The 16,957-nt window shown below is 38.9% G+C and overlaps 1 long non-coding RNA gene across 9 annotated transcripts; it reads right to left on the reverse strand.

The window, feature by feature from the left end:
* On the reverse strand, positions 1–6,041 carry LOC116257614 (uncharacterized). Of its 9 annotated transcripts, none has more exons than XR_004173449.2 (13): positions 5,803–6,041; positions 5,430–5,508; positions 4,519–4,670; positions 4,314–4,440; positions 4,006–4,173; positions 3,766–3,910; positions 3,530–3,651; positions 3,304–3,437; positions 2,952–3,177; positions 1,872–1,972; positions 616–674; positions 424–537; positions 1–326 (listed from the first exon to the last, which is right to left on the reverse strand). It is a non-coding gene; the product is annotated as an uncharacterized LOC116257614 (long non-coding RNA). The 9 variants fall into 9 exon arrangements; XR_007573904.1 differs by having other exon boundaries at positions 3,530–3,596; positions 3,690–3,910; XR_007573902.1 differs by having other exon boundaries at positions 3,304–3,452; positions 3,530–3,596; positions 3,690–3,910.
* Between the last annotated feature and the right edge of the window lie 10,916 nt (positions 6,042–16,957).

The raw sequence follows: 16,957 nt of genomic DNA on the forward strand, positions 1-16,957 counted from the left end.
TTTTTGAGGATATCGCACCAATTGATCATTCCATTAAAAATCAAACTTGTAAATACAACAAAAACCTTGTCACTTAGAGGATTATGAGTAAATAAAATCATCAATTCCTGTTACAATGACATGAACAAAAGGATCCAACTTTCATGAGAAAGAATTCTAATGAATTAATCGTGTTGAATGGCCACAAGAAAGATAATGGCAATTCCGCTACAGAGACTTGAACAGTTGCTGACCGTATTCCAAAACTCTTTTGCGGTTACAGCCCTCTTTCCAGGAAGTTGTAGCTCTAAAACCTGGCCCACACAGGAACACTGGGAGATTTTCATCTGATATCAATGGCAAAAGATGTCATAAACCCCCAAAAAAGTGCAAGGCTACCTGCAACAAGGAATTATTCGCATAAAAAAAATATGCACATCTCACCATGCTTGCAGTTACTGTCATTACCAACTATTGTGGTAATGATCTTGAGGTCTACAGTGTTGATCTTTAGATTGTTATCAACCACTTGAATTTTGGTTCGGGTACCTGGCCAGCCTGCAAATGCGTGCACTTGAAATAATAGACAATTCTGAAGTACATGAAGTATATAGAACTAGAGTTCAAGACACTAACTTGTTATGCAAGACCAGTGCTTCCTGATCAAAGTTCATCCATGACTCCTCTGACCTCACCTGCTTAATTTGAATCAAACAACATGTAATAACCGATCGAAAGTGAGTGATGAAGCAACAAATAATCAAAAACCCATCCTAGAAGCTTCAAGATGAAAGTGAGTCAAGAATTGTAAACGCATAATAATTGCTGAAATCATGAAAGGCATTTTATCATTCCAAGATAATATCAGCCCAAAAAATATCACTTTCATTATTCATCGCACTCTGATCTTCTTTTATGCACAACTCTATAATAATATATAGATATAGTGAGCTACAAAAGCTGAATGTATAGAGAAGAGATAGAAGAGAGAGAGAGAGCAGTTCAACGCCAATGTGGAACTTGGTAAATCTCATTTTTGACAGCTATTTTTAGATATTAATATTGTTCATATGCCAATTATAAATGCACAAGGCTGCCGCATTAACAAGCTTCAGAAATCATGACATTGACATGAGGGGCATTTTGCACTGTAGTGAAGGTCTTTTCAACCTTTTTTAATCTTTAGCAGCCAAATGCTACTGTGTTCCCTCCACAGACTAGAGGAACATATCTAAATATATTGTTGACAAGATGAAGAGCACAAACAAGAGTACACGTGTGACAGGTCAGAGAGAGAATGCACATATTGTGTTTGTGTGTGTCCACATGCCACTCTAAGTCTAGACTACATGCACACACACTAAGCAAAGTCAGGAGGATCCATAGATAGCATGGTGAAAGATGAGAGCATCACTACATGAAGTTTCTAGCATCGATATTCCTTCATGAATGATACTCATTTCCAGTAACTATAACAGCTGAACAAGTCTTAGTCATTTCCTGCAATGGAGAGTATTTTGTTACACTGATCAGATTTGTGTGAAGACACTATCCTCAATCAAGTGGGTCTGTACTAGACAAATGACCAAAATATCAGCAGGCAACAGGTAACGAAAGCAAGTCTAACCTAAATTAATCAACTATATTCAGATAACATGCCAAGGTTCATATCCCCCAGGTTCGAAGACAAATCATGGATAAAGGTTGATATAAAAGCTGGAACCGCTGCCAATGATGGTTTCCACAATATATGCACATAGAATCCTAGCTGTGAATGTAAGAATGCACACGTCTGCATGCATCATAAAACAGCAAAGGTTCTCTTGGAAACAAAGCAATTGAACTCCACTATGAGCAAAGGTAGCTTCAGATCACCCATATGTTCATGATACCTTAGGTGCTAGAGTGGCCAGTGCGTCACCTTGATTTTCAGCTTTCTCCATTGCTGAACCATCCAATATAGAAGGCAATTTACCTAATAATAAATTAGATCCTGCAATATATAACACCATTTTGGTTAAAACTCAAGCTGGAAAAACAGAATTCAAAAGAGAGGAAAAAATAATATAAGCCCAGAAATCATGGTATTACATCATTGAAGCTATCTGGTAAATTTACAAGTACATGTGAGATCAGGTCCACAGTTCCAGGATAACAAATTAAAGTCCATGTGTTCGTATTAATCACATGACTAGCATCACCAAGTCTTCTACCAACTATATGAGACTAGTACTACCATTCCAGTATTTACGCTTGATTATAACAAAAAGAACCATCCCCAGAACAAGAAATAACCAAAACTCTTGTATAAATCTAGGGTATAGATATAGATATAAACTTTAACAAAAAAAAATAAAGCTGACAGCCTGAATTGTGCAATTTTCAAAAGCCACCAACCTTTTATTCACTAATCCCCTATACTCACGCACCAAACCAATGATAAACCAATACATTCTATTATCAAACATGCAAAACTTTCAGTTTGCTAACTTAGAAATTTCTTTATTTAATGATGATTAGAACAAAGGTGAGTATGAAACCAAGTGTTCAATACATAGAGACTGCATTGTTTGCCAGAAAACATTGCAGTTCTTTGTTAATCGCTCATTCATTGATCTAACCCACCACCACTGAGGGCTTAACATGAAACAGTAGGGCTGAACACGAGCCGAGTCGAGCCCGAGCTCGGCTAGCTCGGACTCGGCTCGACTAGCTCGAACTCGGCTCGACTCGAACTCGACAATAACTCGACTACAGTAGCTCGAACTCGACTCGATTAAGCTCGATAAACTCGTTTGCTCAGCTTGGCAAGAACAACTCGTTTAAGCTCGATGCAAGAACAACTCGTTTAAGCTCGATTAACTCGACACCATATATTAACATCATTTGACACATACAAATGCTCAATAGTAGTAAATTTACAGGAACGTCTGTGGCCAGAACATCATTATAACCAAACTTAGAAACATTACTGGAATATTGAAGAATCTCCCTGGCCGCAACCTTATGCTCCATTCTCATAGACTCTAATGCACCTGGAGCACTTTCATTTCCTGCTTCTTCACAACTTGAAGAACCACTATCAATTTCTTCATGAGATACTACTTCATGCGGAACTCTAATTGGTCTTCCATAGTCAATCCGAAGTTTCACAATGCAAGCAATAACAGTGCCTGTATTTGTTCTCCCCTAACCGATCTGTCAAAATAAAAACAGAACAAGGCTTGATTTAGACCATCATGGACAAGAAATTAAAAACCTGCTCCAGGAAGACAAAAAAATGAATCCTGTCGAACTAGTTTAACAAACATAAAAGAATGTTACCTGGCAATTGAAAACACATGCAGCATTCTTTGGAGCAGATGCAATGTTTATAGCCAGTGTATCAAAGTCGGAACTCTTGGGAGCTTTGCCATCAGTTATTGGAACTCTTGCATATTTAAGATATCACCAAAAGCCTGACAACCATTGATCTGAAAAGATATCACCAACCACAAGAAAAAACTGAGCACCTTATTCACATTAGTAAATTTCAAAAAGTGGAACATACCTGTGAAATTTTTATAGTAAAAAAGAAAACATCATTTGGTATTTTGTGGTCCCAGATCCTTGACAACCTGGCAAAGGATTGCTTTTGCAGAAGCAAGTCTAAGATGGGCTTTATCAATATTGCTGATGGAAAAACAAGAATGAGTAGTAAATTTCCATACCTGCATAAGTTGCAGACAATATGCAACATATATCCAATATCACATGCAAATAGTTTGAGAGATGAAGCCAGCAAACCTCGATTCCATAGTTTGGGACACTTCACCAAAAGAAAGTATATCTTTAAGCAACTTTAAAAGGTTTCCAATTCCAGTGCGCAGAAGAGCATCTTCAGTGGGTAGGTAACTCTTCACTAAGGTCTTAATAGCAAATATCTGTAGTTCTTTCAGACATTAATATGCTATGTCAGTATGACAAAATAACATACTCAGCCTGAGAAAGAATGCCAAGCAGAAACCAGAAAAGAACATCACATACAAGATTTAGTTGTCTGTGCACACACTGCATGGCAAAATTCTGTTTGATAGAAACTCTACAATTTCCTCCTCCCTGGTTTCAAATATTAGCATGGCAATTTGTGCAATATAGCCCAAAGATTGCAATATGGCTGGTAGATGCTTTCCTTTATAGCATATCCACAAGATGCTGAACTTCAAGTATGAAACACCATCCCATATAAGAACCCAGAACATCATATTGCAAAAGAATGCTTGCATGTGGAACTCAAAAGCAATGTTCACGTCTCGCACAAGGTATACATGAATAGAAGTTAATAGAACACCAACCTTGTAAAGCAGTGAGAGTGACTTGAGGCCATCACCAATTGTTATTGCAGCGAGAGCTTGGACAGAGTACTTTGCTTGCTTTCTTGTGTCTTCTATGCACAGTTTCTCTAACAGTAGGTCTACAGAGCTGAGATGAAATAAAGCATATCAAACCAGATCATATTGGCATGTTCTTACTCACAATTCTCAAATGACTAGATTGTACCTGTCTAGTGTTGGAAGTTGATTTCTGATAGCTCCGCCAGCCTTTGCAAGAACAAGCAGTATGCCTTCTTTGATTGTTTCATTATCATCTTTAAGAAGGACTAGCTGTTCTTCCATCCCTCTAAAAATAGACGGAAAGAAACTAGCAAGAATCTGAAAAACAGAAAATCGATGAACAGTTATCTACCAATTTGACTGGAATCTGTTACTAAAGCACATTAGTCAGTTAACACCAAATCCAGAACTGACATGGCCACTTATCTCTGCATCTCACCTGCGTAGAATGCTATAGAGTTGGGGCCTAGCTCTCATCCAGTCAACAAAATTGTTTTGACTATGAAAAAGGAAAGTACTGCTTCCCTTTGACAACTTGGTTTTCCATGAGGACCACATATGAATCAATATCTTAGTATGCAACAACAGCACCAGACTACCAACAATAGTACATTACTACTAGACCACATACATGCAATAGTACATTAGCTTGTTGTTTATTTAGACCACATACATGCAAGAGTTTCATGAGTTTTTAGTCAAATGAGGAACTGCATATATCCATTTTATTGTTTATTTACATTGGGCACATTCTTTAAAATCAACAGTTCCACTGGTTGATTTTATATGCCTTTCAGAAAATACATATGGCAGAAGAAACTAAGCTAAGGCATGCCAGTCTTACTAGATATACCATCATACACATTTTCCAAGTTAAATTTGACAAGTACCACAAGTAATCAACCCTGTTTCCAGGGCCTAAACAAAAGGAATGTCAGCAAGTCCATTCACGATGGAGATTCCACTCCTCCTTTTCTTTTGAGATAGAGACAGTGGGAGCAGGAAACCGCAACAAAAAAAGGTTCATGAACAGAAATGGAAAAGGAAATGCAATATTGAACAGGAACATGTACATACCAAAAATTGGGCGAAGCCATAACTTTCTATGTTGACGGAAGAACTGCACAAAACACTGCATTTGCTGGCAAAATCTAGTCTGAAGACGATGTGTTAACATTCAAATCAGTTGTTATACACTAGATCACAGCTGTGTTAGGAATCCAACAAGAAATGGGGTAAAAAACAGATGAAATTGCTAGAAAATCAACTACAACAATAGCCGATCCCGTTCACGGTTTTGGGTGAAAGATCCGTCGAGATTATTCCTTTAACTCTTAAAAGAAACATAAAACCTATCACTCTGGTTTGGTTTTCTAAGTCTATCAACTACATGTTCAAGACGGGAGAACTAGAGTGAGAGAACTGGAGACGGAGAAGTGGAAGACCTCACCTTGAGCTGAAGGCGGAGCAGCCGGCTGACCTTGAAGGCTGAAGGCTGAAGTGGCCCACGGCCGCGGCCCGCGGACGACTGGTTCCTCCTGCAGACGTCGGAGACTCCAGATGGGAGAACTAGAGAAGAGAAGAGAAGGAGAAGTCGGACTGTCGGAGAGACCGAGAGGCGAGAGAGGGAGAGTCAGAGTCGGAGAGAGCTCAGAGAGGGAGAAGTGAGAACGAAAACGAAAAAAGGAAAGTAGCCACTCCAGGAAACCCTAAATTTTTCCCGCTTTCTCATTTGAACCGGTTTTAAACAACCCGGTTCACTAACTAATCGAGCCGAGTCGAGCTTTAACGAGTTCACTCAAAACTCAAATGAACTCGAACTCGACTGGAATAATTAAACGAGTCGGCTCGTCAACTCGAGCTCGACTCGTTTAACTAAATATATGGCTCGAATGTGCTTCCTAGTCGAGCTTAAACGAGTCGAGCTCGTATGCAGCCCTATGAAACAGATCCAGTTCCAGACAAATACAGATCCACTAAAAAAGTATATACACCAGTTGCAGATTGTGTGATAGTTGGTGGATCTAATGAAGCCGATCAATAAGACCTGATGCTGCCCAACCACTTTCATTGCTATGCGGCTAAGTCACCTGCGTGTGTTAGGCGTCCCCATGCGCATCGATGAGAGGCGTGTGGGTGCAGGTGCAGATTCAGGTCGGATTCGCCTCCGACGCAGATCCAACCAAATCCAATGTTGTCAGCCGCACGGGTCTAAGTTTGTCCATTTTTTGACACACACCCGACTCCTGTCAACAGCGAGTCGGTGCAGTCAGCATGCATCGAGGACAATCCTGTCCTCTTTTTTCACAAGTTTGAAAAAAAGACAAAAACCGTTCTTCTCAACTATTTATTCTTTGAGTTTTGATGGTCTTCCAAAGTTCTTTTAACAGAAAGGACTTATGAAATTCATGAATCTTTGAAGCATGACAAGATCCATTTTAAGAAAAGTCCTTGAAGCTCCTTTGGACAACCAACTATCATTCAATTGAATTGCCCAAATGTTTACTTTTAGCATTGGAAATATACAACGTCAGTACAAAACAACAATAATGCAAAATAATAACAAGAGGACTGTGATTCTTGCTAGAAATAAAAAACTGCAACATAGATAAACCAATCAAGAAACCAATACCTCGATCAAACAGTATGGGAAGCAACTCGGGTACCTACACAGGAAGATTGACATGGCTAAATAATTCATGCAACTACCAAACAGCAGAAATGCATTAGAAAATATATAAAAATTTAAAAGATAAATAACACAGAACTTAATGCATGTCAAAGGTTAACAGTTACATTTTTCATCCGTGAACTTTTAAGGACCATGATCATAGAATTGACCGATAACCATGCAAAATATGCATTTGGACAGACTTTCCCTTAATCGATAATGCTAGAACTAACATCTGGCAATGCCCACTATGGAGTACAGGTAAAGGTTTTTACATTTATTTGACTACATTAATAATTTCTTTGGGTGAAGTGTGAAAAAAAAAAACTTTTTATTGTAATGCCACAGTTTCGTTTAGAAGAATCAGGTAATTTCTTGAGGCAGTTAGTTGCTAACTTTCGTCTCACAGCATGTCATCACCATTGTTACAGGTGTGAGTTCCATGAAATCTTTATTAGCTAACTGGTTTACTTATCTCAGCCATTTCATGCATGAGGATCCAAGAAATACTTGTGTCACATTAGTTTGGATCATATTAAATATAGATGCATTCTCAGCTCTTATGCATCATCTTTCAGACTAATCAGGTTCACACAAGTCTAGTTCATTAGGAGAAGAGGCCTTTTTGTTGCTTGCAAAATTATTACTTTATGCAAGCATTTTCAGACATTGTATTACAGCAGCTCTCTGTTAAGGGAAGGTGTCACTGTTGTGCTTTTATTTCATCTTTTTCCCATGTTCAACTTATTTCTTTCACCAATTTTTTGGGACTTTTCATGTGTGTTACCTTTTCCTCGAACTTTCTTAAATGGAAACTCTAAAGCTGTTTGAATATACTTTCTAAACCACTAGAAATGCATTAATAACTTTTGTTTTTTGTAAGATGTGGGATTTATGAGAACATGGTACTATACAAATTTAAAAGTAAGTTATGTGTTACAGAGAGACGTGAAACGAGCGTCCGCCATTACCACATCACGAAAGGGAGACTCTTTTCGTGCCTTCCCGCTAATTTTCTTGGATGGTGATCATGAACAAATATTAACTTAACTTAAACAAATACCTTTATAGATAAATTGCACAATCCCATTGCATATAAGAATCTTAAAATTTGAGAATTATCAAAAGCGATGAGATCTAAGGTTATCAATCACCCAAAAGATAACTCACATCCGCTTCATTGGTTAGCTGATGGTGGAGAAGAGAGGTCCGATTCATGTCTTGTATCGAATGACAGATTCATATCCCCTCCCCTCCAATCACTGGCCAACTCGTGAAAATTACTTTTTTGAAAATTAAAAAAAAAGTTCCGGAGGAACTTTTCCAATTTGCCTCAATTGCTGTAAAATTTCCTAAATGTTTGGAGTATTTGAAAAATACTAGAAATGGAACACGAATAAATCAGAAAGCGGGAGGCCCAATTGTCGGTTTTATGCTCTTTCTATTCCTCACGCTGCTACGCATGGTTTTTCCCGCTCTGCTGGCTGACCAGTACGTTTCACCCTGCTCCGCCACCATCATCAACGGAGGAACGGTCGTGGAACGTGGTGAATTGGGCTCCGAGAAGAGAGGTGCGAGCACATGGCTGCGTCGAGGGTGAGGCCCATCGGCGCGACGATCGCAGCAGCGACGGCAACTGCTGGCGTGGTGTCTCAGCAGCGTGGTCAGAGGGGGGGGTGGAAAATGAGCGTGGGGAGAGAGGGAGCGCCCTGAAGAGCGTCAGGAGACGGATTCAGGCCGCGGATGGGGTCATCCCCAGCAGGCAGGTGCAGGAAGCGTCGCTTATGGGCAGCAGCAGGATCAATCTGTTGGACGTCCTCGTGGTCGGTGGCAGCGCCACCGGCTGCGGCGTCGCCCTCGACGCAACATTAAGGGGACTATGCGTGGGGCTGGTTGAGAGGGATGATTTGTCGTCTGGTACCTCTTCCAGGTCGACCGACCAAATTGATCAATGGAGGTGCACCATACGTTACATTTGTAGTTGTTGATGCTCTGTTTGATATCGTTTGTATTTCTCTGAGGGTAAGTGGAAAATGCACATACTATTATCCGGCGGTTCCTCTCGATATAGTTTTTTTTTCCACCATGATTTCCTTTTAATTATTCCCTTTTTTTATTATTTTTTGGAGCATCGATCGTAATTCTCGTTTATTTCGTTCTCGGACAGATTACGGGTTCTTACTAGCTCCCTGATTTCTTCGCTCATGTGAATTTTAGTTCCTGCTTCCTGTTTTTTGGTTGAAAGCGATTACAATTTTGTTTGTGTAACTTGTTGGGAATCGGCAGTTATTTTAAGAAGAAAACTCGCATATGTTACGAAGACTACAACTTATTTATTTTTGCGTGGGGTTAACTCATAGAGCACATAAAGGCACCTACATGTATACGAAGCAGAGCATTTCGTAATATTTTCTTTCATGCATTGGGTCATAAAAAATGGGGTGTATTAATTATTGATATGTCCTTGAAATTATTGATATCATCACGTGGGAATAACTACCAGCGAGATACCGTGATGCTATGCGAGATATGATGTTTGTTCGCTGGTCTTCATGAACAAGTGGATGCACAAACCTCGATGCGGTTGTAACGATGTCTATTTTTTCTGTACCTGTTTCAGTTTGTTTACAGCTGCGAATTTTCATTCAGACTTTTTCAGGTGTGCGTTATTTGGAGAAAGCTGTATTTAATATTGATTATGGGCAAATTAAGCTGGTTTTCCATGCTCTTGAAGAGCGTAAGCAAGTTATCCAGAATGCACCACATCTATGCCATCCTTTGCCATGCATGACTCCTTGTTTTAGCTGGTTTGATGCAGTATACTATTGGTTGGGTTACGATTTGGCTGCTGGTCCCAGAATGCTTCATCTATCTCGTTCTATCTCGTTATTACTCAGCCAATGAGTCAGTAGAACTGTTTCCTACACTTGCAAGGAAAGGTCCCAGTGGCAATCTGAAAGGAACAGTTGTATATTATGATGGGCAGATGAATGACTCGAGACTTAATGTCTGCTCTGTCTGGTGCTTCTGTTCTTAACCATGTAGAGGCAATTTCCTTTCATAAGGACGAGGTCTCTGAGCGAATAACTGGTGCTCGCATCCGCGACAACCTAACAGGTGCAAGGCTATGTCACTCTTTTCCAATGTCTTAATAAATAATATTATATTTACTATACTTTTGAAATTTAATGAGTTAGTGTCTTTCCTCCTTTTCTTTGCAGTTGCAACTGATGGTTATTATTAGGAATTTCTAAATAACTGTCTAATGACTACTTTGATGTGCAATTATGAAAATGACCAACCAGGAAAAGATCTTCTTCCAATTACAAAAATTACAATCATGACCCTACCTAGAAAAATGTGATCAGAGCCAACATCTTATCATTAAGAACCACTAAGCAGATTAAATGCCTTAATCTTGTTTCGTACAGTTGAATAATATTTATGTTAGGTGGTCTTTTCTGTCTAACCCCTGCTACATCTCCTTTCATCTCTCATCTTTCACCTTCTCCCTTCTCCTCTTTATCTTCTCCTCTTCATCTTTGTTCTCTTGCTCAGATATGCTCGTGTGTAGCAGTTTGCCCTAAGGGGCTGTGATGAGTGGTAGATCAGCGATCTAATCACTACTGACCATGTCATGGTAGTGATTAGATGCCCTAGATCTGGTCGTTGCAGAGCCTAAAGATTGTTGACGATGTGAAGATCATATTCAGAGTTGGTGTGACGCTACCATGTTGTTGCAGTCAAGGCAGGCTACTATAACTTTTCCTTTCATTTGAGGGTTCGTGGATGTAGGAAACAATTATCAGTGATGCAGAATTGTCAGATGCATTAAAACCTAGTCTTCGTTGGAGGTGACAACACAAGTGGTCGTGGATTAGAAGATTCACGAGTTTGTAGATGACAGCACAAGTGGTCATGGATTAGAATATTCACGAGTCAGAATTTTTTTGTGGATTAGTCGTGGTGTGACCATTAGCAGGCAGACAGTAGTCGGATGTGAATATATATATATATATATATATATATGTTTGTGAGAGTTCTTTCTATGAATATCTAACTGGATTTGTTCATTATTTCAATAAATTTATCAGATTAAATATTGTGATTCAGCAGAAGTTTAATCTGTCGTGAAGAGTTTTTCCATCAATTATCTATAATTTGTTATGTGTTGATAGTCAATACAATATTTTGATTACTTCTGTTGTGTGGTGATAGTTGATGGTTCATTTCTGATCAGCATTATTCTCCTATATATATTTTCTTTTGGCTGAATTCTTGGGGATAAATTTACAATGGCTGAAAATCCCAAACCTATTTTTTTTCCATGAGTTTAAAATTGGAGGCAATCCATTCTCTTATGGTTCTATAGTTAAGTTGAATTGTCTTAACTATAAAATCCGATCAAGGTCATCCATGATGTCGGTCACTAGACATTGAAAAAAATATTTACTTGAGGAAGATGAACCAGCAATCAAGACTGGAAAGTATGCTACTTGGGAAGAAGATAACAGTGTGGTTATGTCTTGGATAATGAATAGTGTTGAATCTTTTATTTCTCCTACCATTGCATATTACACCACTGCTATGGAGATGTAGGATTTTTTATGTGAGACTTATTCACATGATAAAAATATGAGTAAAGTATTTCAAGTAGAGGAAGAACTATACAAACTACAATAGGGTGATATGAGTTTGCCCCAATATTTTGCAGTTGTCAAGGCCACTTTTGAGTGACTAAAATCCCTTCAGCCCCTATGTAAGTCGTGCTATAAGACTCATTATAAGCAAAGTATAGTTTCCAAGTTTGTGGTAAGTCTTTCTCTAGAATATTCAGTGGCAAAGACATAAATGCTCACTGGGAGTGATATCCCTGGTTTGGAAAAGGAATATAACAGACTAAGTCGTCTGACTATTACTCTACCTCAACCTATCAATGACGCACTCGCATCAGCATTGGCGGTATCCAATGGGCATGGGTCAAGTTCTTCCACTGTCTATAGAGGAAGAGGTACAAGTCGGGGGATAGGAGGACGTGGCCGATTTCAATATACCCATTGTAGAAAAATGGGTCATCTTGTGAATAGGTACTGGGATATCTATGGTAGACCATGTGGAGGCTCACAAGGAAGAGGGTCTAAGACTCCATAGGCAGAGGTACTTCATCATCAGTCCCTACACGAATGGTTCAGACAGCAGCCGTTGGAGAGAATCTAACTACATCTGAGTCTTTATCTCTTAGCATGAATAAGGCAGAGTACGAGCATATATTATCTCAAAGAGTTGCTTCATCTTCCTCATCAGTCTCTGCCTCGTCTGGAATAGTTGGTTCTCCTCCACAATTTCACATGACTCAGGTACAGTTTGGATGATTGATTCAGGTGCATTAAAGCATTTTTGAAGCTGGCCATATTTGTTTTCTTCCTTGTCTAAGTTTGATCAGCCACGGTTTGTTAAATTAACTGATGGCAGATTCTCTCCCATTCTGGGAATTGGTGATGTTAACATCTATCCTTCCTTGAGTTTATCAAATGTTTTATATACTCTAGAGTTTCCTACAAACTTGTTGTCAGTGCAACAACTAACCTCTTGTTTGCAATGTAAAGTCATGTTTGACTCTAATTCTTGTGTATTTCAAAACTTACAAACTGAGAAAATGATTGGTGGAGGCCATGAACAAGGAAAGTCTACCTATTGTTGATGATTATTCTAAAGTCAATTGGGTGTTTTTGTTGAAAGAGAGGTCTGATGTCATATATATTCTGAAAAATTTTATTCTAAAAAGGGAAATCCCTAACCCTCTGAGGTAGACCTCAAATATGAGATAATACAATCATAAAAACAAATCATCATCATATGGTGACAAGACATAGTCATACTAGTTGTCAAGAAGACCCCTCATATTGACCACGACATGTAAATGTCACTCAATGGCCACGATAACACGTTTTCAATTCACATGCAAGACATCCATAAACATATCATTCTCATTCATTTCATTCACAAGCACATCATTCATATCCATTCCATTCATATTCTTTTTATTTTCATTAACTTCAGTGAATTGACAGTTCCTGTGGGTGCAAACACAGACACGTGCACACCGCAGGCGGCTTTCAGCCGAAAGACAACCCTCGTGGTGGCCCAAAACAGTATGGATCCATTCACCCGCTACAGCGGTAGAGTACTCATCCATGAATGTGTGAATTCTAATGAGAGATGCTCAGCCTTCCCTAAGAGACCCAGGTTGGGAAGGCGGGAGCCCAATGCTCCAACCACATCACACAACAGTACCCTGGGCCTTGCACCGCCTGCACTCCGAACAGGCGAGACCAGTGGCGAAGGCAGGACAAGTCTAAAACACATAGCCACATCCCACTGGCCTCTCATCTCTTATTCTTTCATTCTTATCATTATAATTGCACATTCACGAAATGACTGGCTAGCTCATGAGGTTGGTTCATTTCACGAATGCACTCACAGCTCCAATTCCACACGAGGGCCACACATATCATTAACATTCTTAGCTAGCCGTCATACAACACGGATACAACTACCCTCCAATTTCAATCAATTGCATTTTTGCCCATGGCAAGACGTATGCTACACATCACAGCATTTACAATCACACATCAGTCACATCTTTCGAAACTTAGCCAAACCACAGAGAGTAGTCTCAATCTGTGATTGGCTCGTAGCTGTCATAGGCAATTATCATTCTAGGATGCTTTCTAATGCACAATTGGGGTCGAGGAGATACTCGACTCAATACCCCACCTCATCTGTCCTAAGCAGTTATCAGTTCTAGCATGCACATGCAAATGCGTAATAGTTTTCAAAACAAGCTTCTAATAACTTTCCAAAACAAAACTTATCACATAACAAATTATTCGCATGCATACATACATTCACTCACAAACAATCATTCAATCACATCATAATCGTAGGATCCCATGATCCCAAACACACACGTTCACATGTTGGCTTCAGGCAGAGATTTACCTGGAATGCCGCCATACCTGTCGGGCGTCTACAAAACACTCAAAACACCTCAAGCTTCACGTCTGATCACTCAAGGTCTACGGGATGTACCCGGTGTACCTGCAAACATACACAAGTGGTAAATGACTAAATTCTCTACTGGGTTTAGCTCCACAATCAAAACAAATAAAAACAAAACCATTGAGGCATGTCATTGCCTCAAGAGGGTGTCGACGGGTAGTATCGTCCTACAAAGCTCTCAAAAAGGTCTCTTCCCAACTTTTTGAAGTTGCGACCAAACATCTAAATTCAAAGCTTCAATCAAACTATCACTAACACATTCTCAATTGCTTTCTTTAGTTGAAGCATCTTTCCAATAATACACACAATTCCCCAACCAACAAGTACTACGCACGTCGACAATGGCGTGCTCCACGAGTTCACAATGATGGTCCTACACCTTCTCAGCAAGGTCAAGTCTCTAACATGCTCCCTAATTGCTTCAAAAAACAGTCCATCATGCTTATAAGATCATTGTAGACATGGATCACCGTCCCTCCAAAACCATCCTAGAAGTGATCAGATCCACGTCCAAGTCCAGTCCATTTTTTGGGTCGAGACATTCGAAGGAGGACCGAATCTCTTTCCGTGAAAACAATATGGATGTGTTCGTTAACTAATGACCCTCAAAACTTTGGGTAGTGTTTGATGGCCTGAAAATCTAGAATTGGAAATATATTTCCTGGAAAAAATGAATGTCAAAGATTTTTCCGATTCCTATTTTGATGTGTGTGTGATAACTGAGAAATATATTTCCAGAAATATATTTCTGTGTTTGATGATAAAGAAATATATTTCCAGATTTTCAGAAAATAATTTCTTAGTTTGATAATAAGGGAACATATTTCCAGATTTACATAATCTTTTGATATAGTTTCTTAAACACACGGATAAATAATAAACGATCTACCAAGCCACGACCAGCGATGCAATGAACATGAAGATCAACTACTAGTTATTCAACAACTATAATATTAAAATGATAACAACACATTTTCAACGAACTAAGAGCCTGAGATGCAAAACATTTAAAAATATTGATGAACACAAATGAACTTCTAGGATTACAAACATCAAAATTGTAAACCACCACAAATCAGCTTCTAGTTCCACAAAAAAACTCCAGATACTAAGCAAGAGCTCCATTATCAAACACAAATTTACTGACTGAGAATGCCATAATCAAGTGCAAAATTTCATGTTCAAACTAATAAAACGCAGATCCTAAAATAGCATGCTCAAAATAAGGTCTAGCTGAACCTTCCGAAGCAGCTGAATTCATAATGAGAAGGTACAAGACAAGAATATGAGAATGCCTTTATAGCTTTCCGACAGTTGTATAAGGACAAGTTCAACAACTGAATACGTCAACCATTCAACTGACGCTTCTTCACCTGTTGCAACTAAACCAATGCAACTGCACCGGGGATGAAGAAGCAACTGGAAATTAGAATGGAAGTCACTGTTTATTGAACATGGCAATGAAGTATTCAGTTAAATAAGATCCTCACCTATTGCAGCATAAACAGGAAATTAGAATGGAAGTCACTGTTGTAGATTGCATCTTTGTCAAGATTAAGACAGAGGTACACAAACAGTAAAGTACAGCCAACAATCAAATGTTTTAATCAACATCTAGGCATGATGAAAGTGCTAATGACTGATCAACTGAAAATGAAAACACATACTCAGTGTGTAATTGGTTTACTTTTCCATTCTCCATTATCAATTGTTCAAAGTGGTTTATATGCCTCTCCATGTATTCAACATACATATTTTGTATAACATGTAACTAATCAGGTATCTGTGGTTACTAGTAACTAAAAACAATAATTAATGTCAGTAAAGAAAATGAAGTTCAAAACAACTGGCAGCGAAGGTACTTAATCATAGCTTTCCTTGTACAACTGGCAAGTTACTCCTTGGGCAGAAAATTCAGCTCTAGTGGAGTATCTTGTCTCACCAATTGTGCTCAGAGGAATTTAGACAAATGCAATGACTTGCTTGTGCTTGTTCGAGGAGTAACTTCTCAAAATTACCATGTTCTGCATGTAAACGTTTAGAATTCCACTCTAGATGAATGTAACTGGGCAGTTTTTGACATTTAACCTCTTGAAAGTGCTATAGAGCTTCGTATGGCCATACCATGCTGTCATCCTTTTAATTTATCATGTACTAAGCTTACATGCATTGCCATTTTACACTGTTCTGGCTGTAGTATTTGCCAAAGGGACATCAACTCTACACTTGTTATTGGCTGCTCTTGCTATGCTATCAATAACAACAGATAGCTAGAATCAAAACAAACAAAGAAAAAGATAGCTGCTCGATTTCTCAATGCCCTCAAATCATCTCTTCATCCACCGTCACCGTGTAAACCTTGTGGAAGGGGAAAGGAGGAGGTAGCAAACAGTCCCTCAAGATCAATGAATGAGAGCGTTAGCCACAGAAGCTCGAATTAGTTGTATAATTCTTAATATCAATACCACAAAGACTAGGGAAAAGGTAGCCAGAAGCATGAGTCTAAACTGTATAATGCCCAAAGGAAGAACAGACAGCCGTAAGAAAATCTACAAATCCACAAAAAAACAAATCTCAAAAGATCGACACTACAATAAAAACATCTTACTCAAGATCCGCACGCTCTTCCTCATCAGATGAAAAAAAAAATGCTCGAAAAAACTCACAGAAGAAAAAGGCGTTATGCCACAAAGCAGCAGATAGAAAACATCAGACGAAAAAATAAATGGGAATTTCACTAGGAATTAGACAATACTAATCCTATGACCAATCCCACTAGACTGCCGCAAATACAAAAATCCTCCAAGTAGAACAATCCAAGAAAATTTTCGACTAGGTGAGGTATGAACCAAGCAGAACTACACTTGGAGGA

The sequence above is a fragment of the Nymphaea colorata genome, chromosome 7 (genome assembly GCF_008831285.2).
Source record: "Nymphaea colorata isolate Beijing-Zhang1983 chromosome 7, ASM883128v2, whole genome shotgun sequence".
In the NCBI taxonomy this organism is placed as follows: domain Eukaryota; kingdom Viridiplantae; phylum Streptophyta; class Magnoliopsida; order Nymphaeales; family Nymphaeaceae; genus Nymphaea; species Nymphaea colorata.